The sequence below is a fragment of the Sphaerodactylus townsendi genome, linkage group LG13 (assembly GCF_021028975.2).
Source record: "Sphaerodactylus townsendi isolate TG3544 linkage group LG13, MPM_Stown_v2.3, whole genome shotgun sequence".
In the NCBI taxonomy this organism is placed as follows: domain Eukaryota; kingdom Metazoa; phylum Chordata; class Lepidosauria; order Squamata; family Sphaerodactylidae; genus Sphaerodactylus; species Sphaerodactylus townsendi.
Window position 1 is genome coordinate 30,365,792 of NC_059437.1, and position 12,271 is coordinate 30,378,062.

The 12,271-nt window shown below is 47.5% G+C and overlaps 1 protein-coding gene across 6 annotated transcripts in view; it reads left to right on the forward strand.

The window, feature by feature from the left end:
- Positions 1 to 1,075: 1,075 nt before the first annotated feature.
- MBNL3 (muscleblind like splicing regulator 3) overlaps positions 1,076 to 12,271 on the forward strand; it is a 117,855-nt gene continuing 106,659 nt past the window's right edge. Inside the window, exon 1 of one of the 6 annotated variants that reach the window (XM_048514764.1) lies at positions 1,076 to 1,350. The gene's annotated coding sequence lies outside the window, so the exon portion shown is untranslated. Of the gene's footprint in view, positions 1,351 to 9,622; positions 9,943 to 12,271 lie in introns of those variants that run through there. The other 5 variants (XM_048514766.1, XM_048514767.1, XM_048514768.1 and 2 more) reach the window with 5 other exon arrangements.

Sequence of the window (12,271 nt, forward strand, 5' to 3'; positions counted from 1 at the left end):
GATAATGCTGCTATATTGTATAAGTTTTTTAAATTTTGATCTGTTGGTACACTGTTGCTTGTTTTACTGTTTCTGTTGAGCACTTCCCATTCTGTCTTTAATTTCTACCTTCTCAGCATTTTTAGGACACCTCTGTTATTGTTGCCTTTATGCATTGTTTTACCTGTACCTCTAAGATGAAAAAGACAAGTTTGAATTTATACCCCACTTTTCTCAACTGTAAGGAGTCTCAAAGTGGCTTACAAACTCCTTCCCTTCCCTTCCCTTCCCCACCCCACAACAGACACCTTGTAAGCAAGGTGAGGCTGAGAGAGTTCTGAGAGAACTGTGACGAGTCCAAGGTCACCCAACAGGCTTCATATGTAGAAGTGGGGAAACAAACCGAGTTCACCAGATTAGCGTCCACCAGAAACAAACTCAGATGAGTATTTGTGAGATGCAAAAGTTTGAAAATAACAAAAATAAAACTTATAGGCCTGATGATGTTGCTCTCCTCAGAAGCACTAGAGGCCTTTTGGATATCTCCACCGGCTGCCCCCAGGCATTCTAGCAAAGCGGTTTGCATTTATCGGTGCCAGAAGCGCCCTCCAGCCTCTCAAGCGCCCCTTGCGGATTGCCTGGCGGCAGGCCTCATGCTAGGAGTTCAATCTTCGCCCTCCCGGGGGGGGCGCGCGGAATCCTGTCGGGCAGGGACTCCCTCGAAGCCTGAGCTCCACTGCCAGGCGGAACTGGGCACCCAGGCGCAATTCTGCCGCCCTTTTGATCGCACCGCTGCACACTCCGTGCTCGACACCCATTCGCAGCCCAGGAAGGCTTTGGCTACGTTTCCGCGCCCAGGTGGCATATCCCAGCCAGCAGCCAAACTCCGCCGTCCTGCCTGAGCGCACCGGACCCTCCGCTCCACATCTCCCTGGGCCAGACGGGGCCGGAGCGCCTCCCCCACTCCCTCCCTCCCTCCCTCCGGGCGCAGCTCTCTCTGCCTCCAGCTCGCCCGCCCGCCCGCCCGCCGCGTCCCCCGCCCCAGCCGCGCCTGGTCCCTCCTCCCGGCCGCCTCGGCGTCCCGGAGCGCGCAGGCCGGGCTGTGATTCGCTTCTGCGGCTCCGGCGCTTGCAGCCGCCCAGCTCGCTCCCCCCCCTTTTTTTCCTTTTTAAAATGGCGGCCTGCATGAGGCACCCATGCTAGGGGGGGGGGAGAAGCTGGCCCAGCCCTGCCCCCGCCCCGCCACCACTCGGCCGCCGCCGCCGCCGCCGCTGTTGCGCTTCTGCCCTTGGACGCGCCGATGGCCCGCTGCCGCCTAGAGCCGCTGCCCTGCCCGGCGGCCGCGCGTTGCTAGCAGCGCAGAAGCAGAAGGTAAGCCCTCGTCGGGGGGAGCCCGCCTGCTCGTCTCCCCCAGCCTGGAAGGGCTCTGTCTGTCTGCCTGCCTGCCTGCCTGCCTGCCGGCGGCGAGACGGGGCGCTGGGCACGCTGCTGCTTCTGCTGCCCGCCTGGCCGCGGCGCGCTCTCCTCCGGGTGGGCGCACCCTTGTGGCTTCCCCGCAGCCCCTCGCCGCCCGAGCCCCCCGTCGGGCTTGGCAGGGGAGGTTTCTCGGCCTGGCAGGCGCGGCTGCTGGCTGCGGAGGCGGCTCCTTTGCAGCAGGAGCCTTTCGCAGCGCTGATCTCCATCCCCCCCCTCCCCCCCAGCGCGCGCGTGTTCTTGAGATTTGCAAGAGCCACAAAAACAGCGAGACAATGGAGAGAGTTGGGGGCGGCGGCGGCCTCAGAAACGGCATGCTTGCAGAATAGTTGTTGCTGTTTAGAAAGAACTTGGGTTGCAATTATTTTCACGCCGGCCCTCCCCCGCTCTCCCCTCCTCCCCACTCGGTGCCATGTAGGCAAGGTTAGGACAGCCGTTGGGCAGCGATCTGGGTGGCTCGACTGACGCTTACATTGTTCTCTGCTCTGCCCAAGACTGTCAGGGTGGGTTCTTGGGGCGCAAAAAAATAACTGGCAAAGTTCTTGATTTGGGAAAGGCGACGTACCTGTCAAGAGTATTTAATGCGGAAGGGCGTGTTTTAGAGAGGGCTTTCCCGCATATATTTTGCTTGCTTTTTTACCCCCAAGCCCCTTCCAAATTCGGATAGCCGGTCAAAAACCTACGTTTTTTGTTTGTTTTGGTTAAAGTTAGATTCGCAGTATTCGGTCCCGTCTTTCCTTTTAAATCAAATCCGAACAGAAATCTCCGGGCAAGGAAAATATATATCGTGTAAGATCTGAAGGTGGCGGGAGGGAAACGCTAAAGTGTAATAAAACTGGAGTATCTTTTGCATTTCGTGCTTTGCGGATTTGGGGCGGATCGTACTCAAAAGTGGCGTGTGGCTGGCCCTGTCCTTGCATAAACCACGCAGGCTTGGAGTGCGCGAAGAGTGGCGGTGGGGGGGGGGGGAGAGTGGGGCGTGTGCGTGTTTTAAGAGCCTTCAGGAAGGAGGGGGGAAAGCATGCGCATTTGCCCGGTCTTGCCACCGCACTGTAGTCTGCCTGGAAACAAAGGACAGGAGTGCGAAGAAGTGGACGGCGTGGGCTCTCTGGCGTGGCTCATCTGCCCACCCACACCCACTCCCCCCTCCTCCACGTGCTGCCAGGCTGTCCCCCCTGTCTGCGGGCCAGGATGCCCATGCTTGCCCAAAGTGTCCCCCAGAGTGTTGGCTGAGGAGGCGAGCTTGGAGAGGCCCCCAGCCTTGCGCTGCAGTCCTTGGAGAGGCAGGGAGGGGAACTTGCCAGCCCAGGATAACATCTCTTGCCAGGCAGCGTGTTCCTTCTGGTTGCCTGGGCACCTCCTGGCTGCTGAATCATTGCCGCACGGGTCTCCTGATGTCCAAAACTACCGGCCAGCAGGAGGAAGCGGAGAACCCTGCAACATCACGTAGAGTTTTTTTCATTCTAAAACTAGTTTTTTTAAAAAATTTAATGGCAATTTTTGATTTTCAATCAATCAGAAATTCCTGGGTGTCATGGCAAAAGTAAAAAGAATGCTGTTCCTCTTGATGGTAAACAAATTATTTATTTGTATTGTCGAAGGTTTTCACGGCCGGATTCAAACTCGGCTGTGTTGCACACACAGACTTCTCCCTGTGAGACACTTCTGAAGATGCCAGCCACAGATGCAGGCAAAACGTTAGGAACAAGATCTATCAGACCATGGCTGCACAGCCCGGAACGCCCGCAACAACCGTATTTATTTCTGTAATTCATTTATACCTCGCCTTTCTCCCCAGTGGGGACCCAAATGGCTTACATCATTCCCCTGTCTTCTATCTTATCCTCACAACAACCTGGTGAGGTAGGTTAGGCAGAGAGTGTGTGCTTGGCCCAAGGTCAGCCAACAAGCTTTTATGGCATGAGTGGGGATTCAAACCTGGAGATCCCAGATACTATACTAGTCTGACACTTTTTAACCGCTACACCACACTGGCTCTCCTAATTGCGGCATAATCAGCTCTTGACTTCCAGAGGGAAAAGATGCAAGTTTGTGGGAAAACAATCTCCTTCTTTAGGGGGCTTTCTCCCCTAATCTTACCATTGTGTGACATTGGCTGAATCCCACCACTGAAATCACATGCTTGGTCCGAATCCTGGAGAGCACCAGGACAAATTAATCCCTTGGGAGTCAGAGCCCATGTTCTGTCAGGTGCATGAAGCTGGGGCTAGACAGATATGGAGAAAATTCTGTAACATCCCCAAAAGGCGATGAAGTGCAATGGGTAACGGTAAAAGTGTCATAGACCCTTAAAACATGCAAGATAAAATTGGAATAGCCTGACTAATGGCTAAGAGTTAGAAATTAGCAAAACCAGTAGTCTTGGTGTTTAGCTGCCTTCCAGGAACCTGTACCATGACAGGATGTCAGAGCTGCAGTTTTTATCCTTTGCAGAATGATGAAATAAGTGAGGGACAGAATGTGTGTCTTTTTGATGGGGAAACATTTCCTACTTCATCCATTTGGATTCACTTGTTTTTCCCAGAGGATTTTTGCACACATTTGCTCTGTTTTACATCTGCTGGTCGATTACCTTTTCGCCCCCCTACCCAAGTTTGGTTTGCAAAAGGGCTCAGAGATGTTAAAAGCTAATATGTTAAAATGTTAAAGATGTTAAAAGTTAATAGCAATTTGTATGACAACAGCATCTTGATCAAAATAAAAGCCTTAAGAGCGAGTCACATGAGGCATTGGCTGCCTCTAGTAAAATCAACAGCAACCGCAGCTACTGTCAGAAGTCTGACCAAAACAAACTCTCTTGCACTCCCCTTTTAAAAACTGGGAAGGAGCTCATCTGGCCTAGAGAAAGGCTCTATGAAGGAGAAGATCCTAGGTCCAGGATTCACCACCCACTAAGTTTTAGCTGTGCAGTTACAACACATTTCTGAGAGACAGTGATACAAAAAGTCCTGTGATACCTCAGTGACTCATGTATGTATTAGTTTTTGGGGTGCTGAAAGGATTTTTTGTTAGGGAGTCTGTCCTAGTTACCTGGAGGTACCGGGGTAGGGCTAAAATCAGATACTGATGAAGCAGGCTGTCCTTCAAGGGTCTGAGACCATTACTGGTCCATTGCTAGGCCACTAGTGAGACTTCCTATCAGTGAGCTTAGGATTGCTTCCTCCCCACCTTTTTATCTTGTTACAAAGGAAAATGGTAGGTAACACATAGGGCTATCTGTATTTAATGGCTGCTTCTGAGCTGGAAGAGCTGACCATAAAGTGATTCCACACATCCCTTCCCAAATACTAATTTGATGAAGTTGTCTTGTACAGACTTCCTACCCTCATCATGTCTTCCAGTTTTTAAATAAGTGTGATTGCTTTATTTTATTTTTTTCAAGCGGGTGAGTGTGGTGCTGCCATATTGCTAGGAGGAAAATGAGTTTGAGTAGTCCGTGTCGACCAAAAGAGCTGGCCCTGGCCCTTGACCAACATGTCTGAACCAAAACCAGTTGTAGGGGACTATACTAAGTGGCTTCTGTGAGGAAAAGCGAAGTGTGTCAGCTCCTGTTACCCTAAGGAATTGTCCAGAATAGGCTGAATCTGCCTGCCCTCTGTAGGTGAAAACTTCTGCCCCATCTTGTGTATACTTTTGTTCCTGTCATAGGTTTCTCCAGTCAAAGATCCTTTGCCGTGCTCTGCAGGTGAAGGGACTGCATTTGGGGAAGTTATTGGGGGGGGGGGAGGGGAGGAAAGTCTCTTGCCTTTAAGCTGTGACTTTAACGTCCTAGGTGAGGTAGTTACTGTGCCCCCACCCCTGAGTTTTCCTGTTTTCCAAAGTTAACCCAGCTCTTTTTGACTTCTAAGACCCTGGGCAGTGGTTCGTACTGCCTGTTGCACTGTCCCGAGGCTGCCCTTTCCCTTCATTGGTTAAATCAGCCTCCTCTCCCAATTCTCTCTTTGTGCTTGAGCCAAATGCCACTACAGAGGTCAGAAAACAGAGATTAAACATGGTCAAGGACTGCAGCAGGAAGCTTTCTGAAGCATTTAGGCAGCACTCAGAAACCCAGTCAATATAGATGTTTTTAAAGGTATTTTGATTACCCTTGTGCCCACACAAAGAGGGTAGTTGGGGGCGGGGAACAGACTCTCCTGTGTCAGCAAATAATTCTCAGTTCACTGCTGGTATTTCTGCTGTGGATGCGGGGTTTTCACACTTGATCCAAGGTTGCTTGTTGTTACATTGCTGCAAAATGATACAGTGATACGGGGAGAGGTGGAGCAGATGCTTTGCATGCAGGTGATGCCAGGTTTAATCTCTGGCATCGCCAGTTAAAGGATCTCCATTGGTAGGTGGTTAGAAAGGGTTTTCGATGTGACAAAACCTGGAAAGTTACTGCTAGTGAGAGAAGACAGTATTGCGCTCAATGAACCTAAGCTCTGACTCAGTATGAGACAATTTCGTACAAATTTGAGTCACTGTGATTAATTCTAGGGGAGATGCTGGTAACAGGATAGTGCAGGTGTCCCTGTTGTTGATAGTTACCATTTTTCTCGTCCTGGGGGATGGAAAAAAATTGACTTTTAGCTTTCCGATGGCAACTCTGGTCACGCTGCCTTCCTTGGTGAAAGGAATTATGGGATACTAGCTGTTTCTGTTTTCCTTCAAAAATGAGGTGTTTGCCACCCCATAGTGGCAGTTTGAGAAAGGAGGCAGAAAGTACTTTCCTGGAGTTTAGAGCTGGGTCAATCTGGGAGGGGGTATTACGTGGAAAAGTTTTGCCCCTGAGGACTGTAAAATGGTGCTTTTGGGATTTGCTTTGTGGCATCACTGCGTGGTGTCATCTCACTACCTCTCTAATCCCTAATTGTCTGTGATTGTATTAAGGGGGAAAAACCTTACTGTTTGTGGTGAAGCTGCACTGTGTGGAAAGAAGTGACAGTGAGCAAGAAAAGGAGAGGAGGTTGTGAATTTTTTTTTGCGTTTGTATAACTCCTGTCTCCCAAGGCAGTTTTTATAGGCAAAAACCCCTCCCAAACAGCAACAACCAGTTAACATTCCTGAAGTTGATGTCTCCGTTCTCAAAAACTAGCAGGGAATGCACCTGAATTGTAAGATGCTGGTGTGTGTGTGTGTGTTTGAATCCTCACGTAGTGGTTGTGAGAAGTCTCTTTCTGGCTGTGGCTTGTGGGAACAGTTTTGTGTAGCAAGATGAAAAGGATCTGAACTGGGTGATATTTGGGCACCGTACCCTGACCTGCATAGTCCAGGCTAGTCTGATCTTCTCATCTCTCAGATGCAAACTGCAAGGTTGGTCTTGGTTAATACTTTGATGGGAGACCACTAAGGAATTCCAGGGTCATTATGCAGAGTTAGGCAACAACAAACCATCTTCTTGAAATCCGTCTTTTGGGCTCCTTGGAAACCAAGGGTACAGGGTCACTCATGAAAGTCATCTGCCTGACTTCGGATGGCCTTTCTTGCCAAATTTCAGGGATGCGCTGGAAGAGAAGGGAGGCAGGGAAGATCTGCGAAAGTTTGAGTTTGAGAGGAGAGAGAGAGAGAGAGAGAGAGAGAGAGAGAGAGAGAGAGAGAGTGATAGATCACTGAGGAAATAAAGTTGAATACAGATTTGGCAGCCTTGTATGAGCTTGCCATCCACACATGGTGGAAGCAAATTTCCTTTCTCAGCAGTATGGCTTTCAACCTTCAAACGGGTCTCAAGATCCCATTCTTTTTTGTTTTCTCCTGACTGTAGCACTAAGCAGCTTGCAGCGAGGCTTCCTGAGGACAGAATTCGTCTGGCAGCGGACATTGCTGATGAGGGCTGAGGCAGACAACATTTAGTTCTCCCTCCTCTCCTTCAGTTGTCATTGCTCTGCGGTTTCAGTTCGGGCTCTGGCAGCGGGACTAGCAGACGCCCACGGCTGCGTTACATCCAAGCAGGCAGCAGCAGTGCGCACCAGTATCTGGATGGGGAGGGCCCTTGAGGAGGGTCACACAGTCTGCCGCCTGGCCCCAAAGATAGCCTAGGTTCAGATGAATGGGTTCAAGCGAGAGCCAGGATTTCTGCAGATCCCCCCGCCCCCGCGCACAAATTTTGACAGATGCAGGTTTCCTTACTTGGAAGAGAAGGTCAGCCAGGTCAAACCAAAGACTCATCTCGGCCAGCCCAGCATCCTCTCGTGTCAGACCGTGGCTTCTGAAACAAACCCCAGCAGGATGTGAAAGTTGTTTGCATTCTTAATATGTCTCTGTCCATATACATGGTACTTTACAGTTTTGCAAATAAATATGTTCCTCTGTCCCCAAAAAGGAAGAAATGAGAGCATTAAGGGATGGGTGTGATGTGTTTTGACTGTGCCTCTGATTTTTAAAAGTACAGTTTTAGCTGTCATGGCTGCAGATAGACCGTGAATTTATCTAATCCCACAAGACTGAGACGTTAGAATTTGCAGTTGCTGCTTTGGCCTCCCTTGTGTAACTGTTTGGGGAACTGTAGTGTGTTAAATCTGGGAACTTAGTTATATTGTGTTAGAAACATCCACAAGCCGATGGTTGGTCAACCAGAGCTGAGGATCATGTAGGAGTTGGCTGAATTCCTGTAAAGGGGGTGTGGGAGGGAGAGAGGAGGTTGCTGCACCCATCCCCTTTCCTCACTGGTGGGATCAGCCTTTCCTCGCACCAAAACAGAACACCTCTGATCAGAGTTTTTTTGCCCTCATGGTGGTGATTAGAGAGGGTATTACTTCAGGTCTGTAAGCCCTACTGGGAGAAAAAGCTGGATGGGAGAAGGAAACACAGATGGATAACAGAGAAGAGTTCTAAACCTATTCAAGCATACTCTAAATTGTTACCACTCACCCTCCTTGATAGGTGTCCAGTGGCCATCTGATTCTGGCACATAGCTCTGCCATAATCGCATTTATTTGAAACTTCATTTTAAATTGAAAATTAATGGACATTCTGTCTGGAAGTATCCTCTGGCCTCATTGTCATGGAAGGGGTCATTCTATGTGTGAGCAGGGGTCTTGGGAGTGCAGGTGGGAGCTACACAAGTCATCTTGAAAACTACCATGTGAAGCAGAGTAAATAGTAAACAAACAAACAAAGAATAGACTAGGACTCTTCTTCTTGATTTGCAAATATCCTGCTTGTAGAAAGACTTTTTAGACATTCTTAAACAGCATGTCTGTAGCCAAATTGTAGTGCCTGTTACGCTGACATGAGTAGGCTCAATGCTACAATTTGTAGTGTTATAGCTGTATAAGTCTGAGATATGTGGAAGTGCTGACTTCCTACCCCTGCACAACTGACAGCAACAGTTTCAGAACAGAAATTCTGGAGAATTAAGTGCCACATGTTTCCAGGAGCCCAGTGAGGCGTCTTCTTGCCAAATTCATTTGGCACTGTAAAAACAGTACGCAGCCCACATGAACAAAAGTGTGCAAAATAGGTGCAGTCCTTTAACTTGTTGTCTAGGGTGTCGAATATGTTGCCTGCCCTTCCCTGAAATGGGAGGTGAGGGGGCAGGAATCTCCAATATTTTTATGGGTTTATGTCAGGTACTGATATTCTGTGTAATGTTCTTCCAAAGATGTGACTGTTTTCTGGTTTTTTTAAAAAAAATCTCGCTTGGCAGAATTTTTTAGAATCCGTTTTGCAGCGAGACAGACTGTGTTGATGACCATGACCTGACAGTACAATGATTTGGCAGATGAACCTCGGCTATTAGTACATATTTTGCAGCGGTAGTGAGAACATAGGTGCTATATTGTTTAATTTAAATGAGTAGTGTTGTACTTTCCGCTCTCTTGGTGCTGTTGGCATTGCTCATATTGACTAGCACCTTATTCGGCAGCAAAGGCTGATCGCTTTCCTCGCAGTAAACAGCCTTGGTTATTCGTGGTGAGTCACTCAGAGAGGGAACTGCCCACAAAGTTTTTCTGGCATAACTCTGCTCCTCTATTTCTGCTTCAGTATTGCTGCCTATGGTGGCCAGCCACTGTGTGTCCAAAGGGTCCCCAGTGCCTAAAAGGAGGCCAAATGTGAGTGTGTATTGTAATCTGATCTGTTGTCAAATGTCTTGCAGAAGGCTGTAAGCTGTGTCAATAAGATCTCTGTTCAGCTCTGAAAACAGCCTCATGATCGAGAGCTGGTTGGCAGCCTTCCTAAGGGAGGGCAGTCTCTCCCTCTCATTCTCCCCCCTTTTTAAAAAAAAAAGAGAGAAAAAGAGTTGGAGGTTTTGGCGGCACCTTCTCTGACTCGGCTGCCGAGTGCTGTTTATTGTTCTTCCCTTAGCGTGAAAACAGCCCATCCTTCTCCCCCCTGACCCCAACTGAAACCTGGCAGTGTTTGGAGACAGTCGGAATCTTTGGGCCGTGCCACCAGTATGTGCTAAAAGGAGTGTTTCTTACTCAGTGAGGCAAACCTCTGAGCTGCTGTTCTTTTGAGGAGTGAGAAGATGGCAGAGTTTAGAAGAATGAGGTAGGAGTTGGATGTCTTTTTCTCACTACATACCTGGCAGAGAGCAAAAGCATTTGTGCGCAGGCGAGTCTGAGATTCCCCCCCCCCCCGCAATGTTGTATCTGAATCCCCTTGTATAAAATGTGTAGGTTGTACCATACGGTTATGCAAAGGGAAGGTGGGCACCCGACCTGTGTCTCAAGATGTGTGGGGGAGAAGGTATGGAACAGAACAAGTAGGGAATAGAGTAACCTCCGATGTGGAGCTGCTGTGTAGAATGTCACACGTTTGTGAGAGTGTTTGCTTCCAGGTTTGGGCCTGGTGAGTTGTATTGTAATTCTGAAGGGGAAAAATTCTTTGCAGTCTTCTCCCAAAGCTTTACCCTGCTTCTGCCCAAATTATTTATTCTCTGCTCTTGAGAAAAAGCCTGAGTGAAATTCCTAAGGAATGTACTGCCAGCAGATTTGGACCGTTTTGGGGAGGGGTGGGGAAACCCAGCAGCTTTTGCTGAGCAGTGCTGGGTAGTGTCAGAACAAAGGCAAGCAATGGCAGGAAATGCCGGTTTCCCCACTCTGGTTCCTAACGCGAGAGGCCGGGACTGGGTAATTTCTTTTTACTTCCTGTTCTCAAGCTGTTTGGGTCAAAGTAGTTGCATTTTTCCATGCCAGGAATCTGATAGCTTGATTCTGTTCCTTTAGAACATAACTCTGACCCAGGTACTGTGTGTTCCTTGATTTTTTTTAAAAAGGAAAGTCTCTGATTTTAATTTGGAAAAGAGATATTACAGTTGTGTTTTTTTAAAAACACACCCTGCTTGTACACAGCTGGGTGGGATTGTGGTAAACAGTGAGTACAACCATTTGTATTCAGATACTTAGTGATGTCAAAATGGGTATGAATCTGGTACAAGAGTTATTTGTATATACTGATTTTTTTAATTCAATGCATGGAAATTTTTTAGTAATAATGTAAAAACAAAGTTTTGTGACGTGAAAAGACGTGTCAGGAACATAACACACAAAATACAAAAAAGTATACTGAATCAGTTACTGCAAAACACTAGACTCCTTTTCAGTAAAATTAATATGTGAAGGATATATTAGTTCTTTAACAGTTAAAGAACTAATTATTAGTTCTTTAACAGTTGCATAAGAGTTCAGAGTACACTGGACAGTTCTAAAGGAGCAGACATACACATGAAGAGAATTTTGGCTTTGGATGCTTTTAGTATCTTTGTAATGGACACTTGTTCAACAGGTAAAATGATTTCCATGCTGGGAAAATGGTAACTTGTTGATTTCTTCTATGACCTTGCCTTTAGTACGTTTTTACTAGTGGTACCACTTATACCTTTAGTTGTCCTCGTGTATGAGTGGCTGCAGTAATGGTATGCATATGCACATACCATCCAGGTATAAAATAGTTGAGGTCTGTAAGGCAACAGTGTACCTCCACTTGCAACCTGCAAAAAAGAATACCTCCACTTGTGACCTGTAAAATGCATTGCTGGCTTTCCATCCATCATTATTGACGTGGAGTAATACATGTTTTAGGCAAGGCAAGCTAGGATGTATTCTCTTAGAACTACCCTTTTTTTTGCCAAAGGGAGTTTGTGCTATGCAGACTGTCCTCTCAGGGATAAATAAATCTCCAAAGCATTAAAACCAGTTATTCCTGAGACATTATTATGTAATGTCATGGGAGGTTCAAAACCCTGTTTAGGTGCCCCATGGGTTGCAGAGAAATAGATTCAGCACAGCAGTCAAGTTGCATCATAAACTGCAAGGTTCAAATTGCAGATTTGCTTAGTTGACAAAGTTATCCTTGCAATGTGGAGTTTAGTCCCCAGGGTTATCTTCGGCGTCTCTTTTAATTACTTTGTGCCCTCAGAATTCAATTGAGCACCAAAGTGCCGGCACCCAAGGAGAAAGAGAAGGGTGATTTGTGAATTTTTTCTCTGTAAGAAGGGGGTTGTAATTAACAAGAATCTGGCATTTTGCCTTAGTTGATAAGATGGACCAAATGCCAAGTAAGAAATCAAAACCATTTCTTTGGTCAGAGCAAATGAGGTGCAGCATCCGATTCCACCCGTGGCTCTGGGCTGCTTAGAGACCTAAGCACAGTACACAAAAAAGGCACAGAAAGAGATGTAATGTGCAAAGACCTTAACATGGAAGGATTTATATTTATGGCCAGTGAATCTTCCCTCTGCATTGATGAGATCATTCATGCTTTTCAGGATTAGAAATCATACTGGAAGATCCATGATTGGTCTTCCCAGTAACACAGATTGGTTTGACAAAGTTCCTTTTTGTGGTATGCATTGTGTTTTTTGGAGATTGGTAGGGCA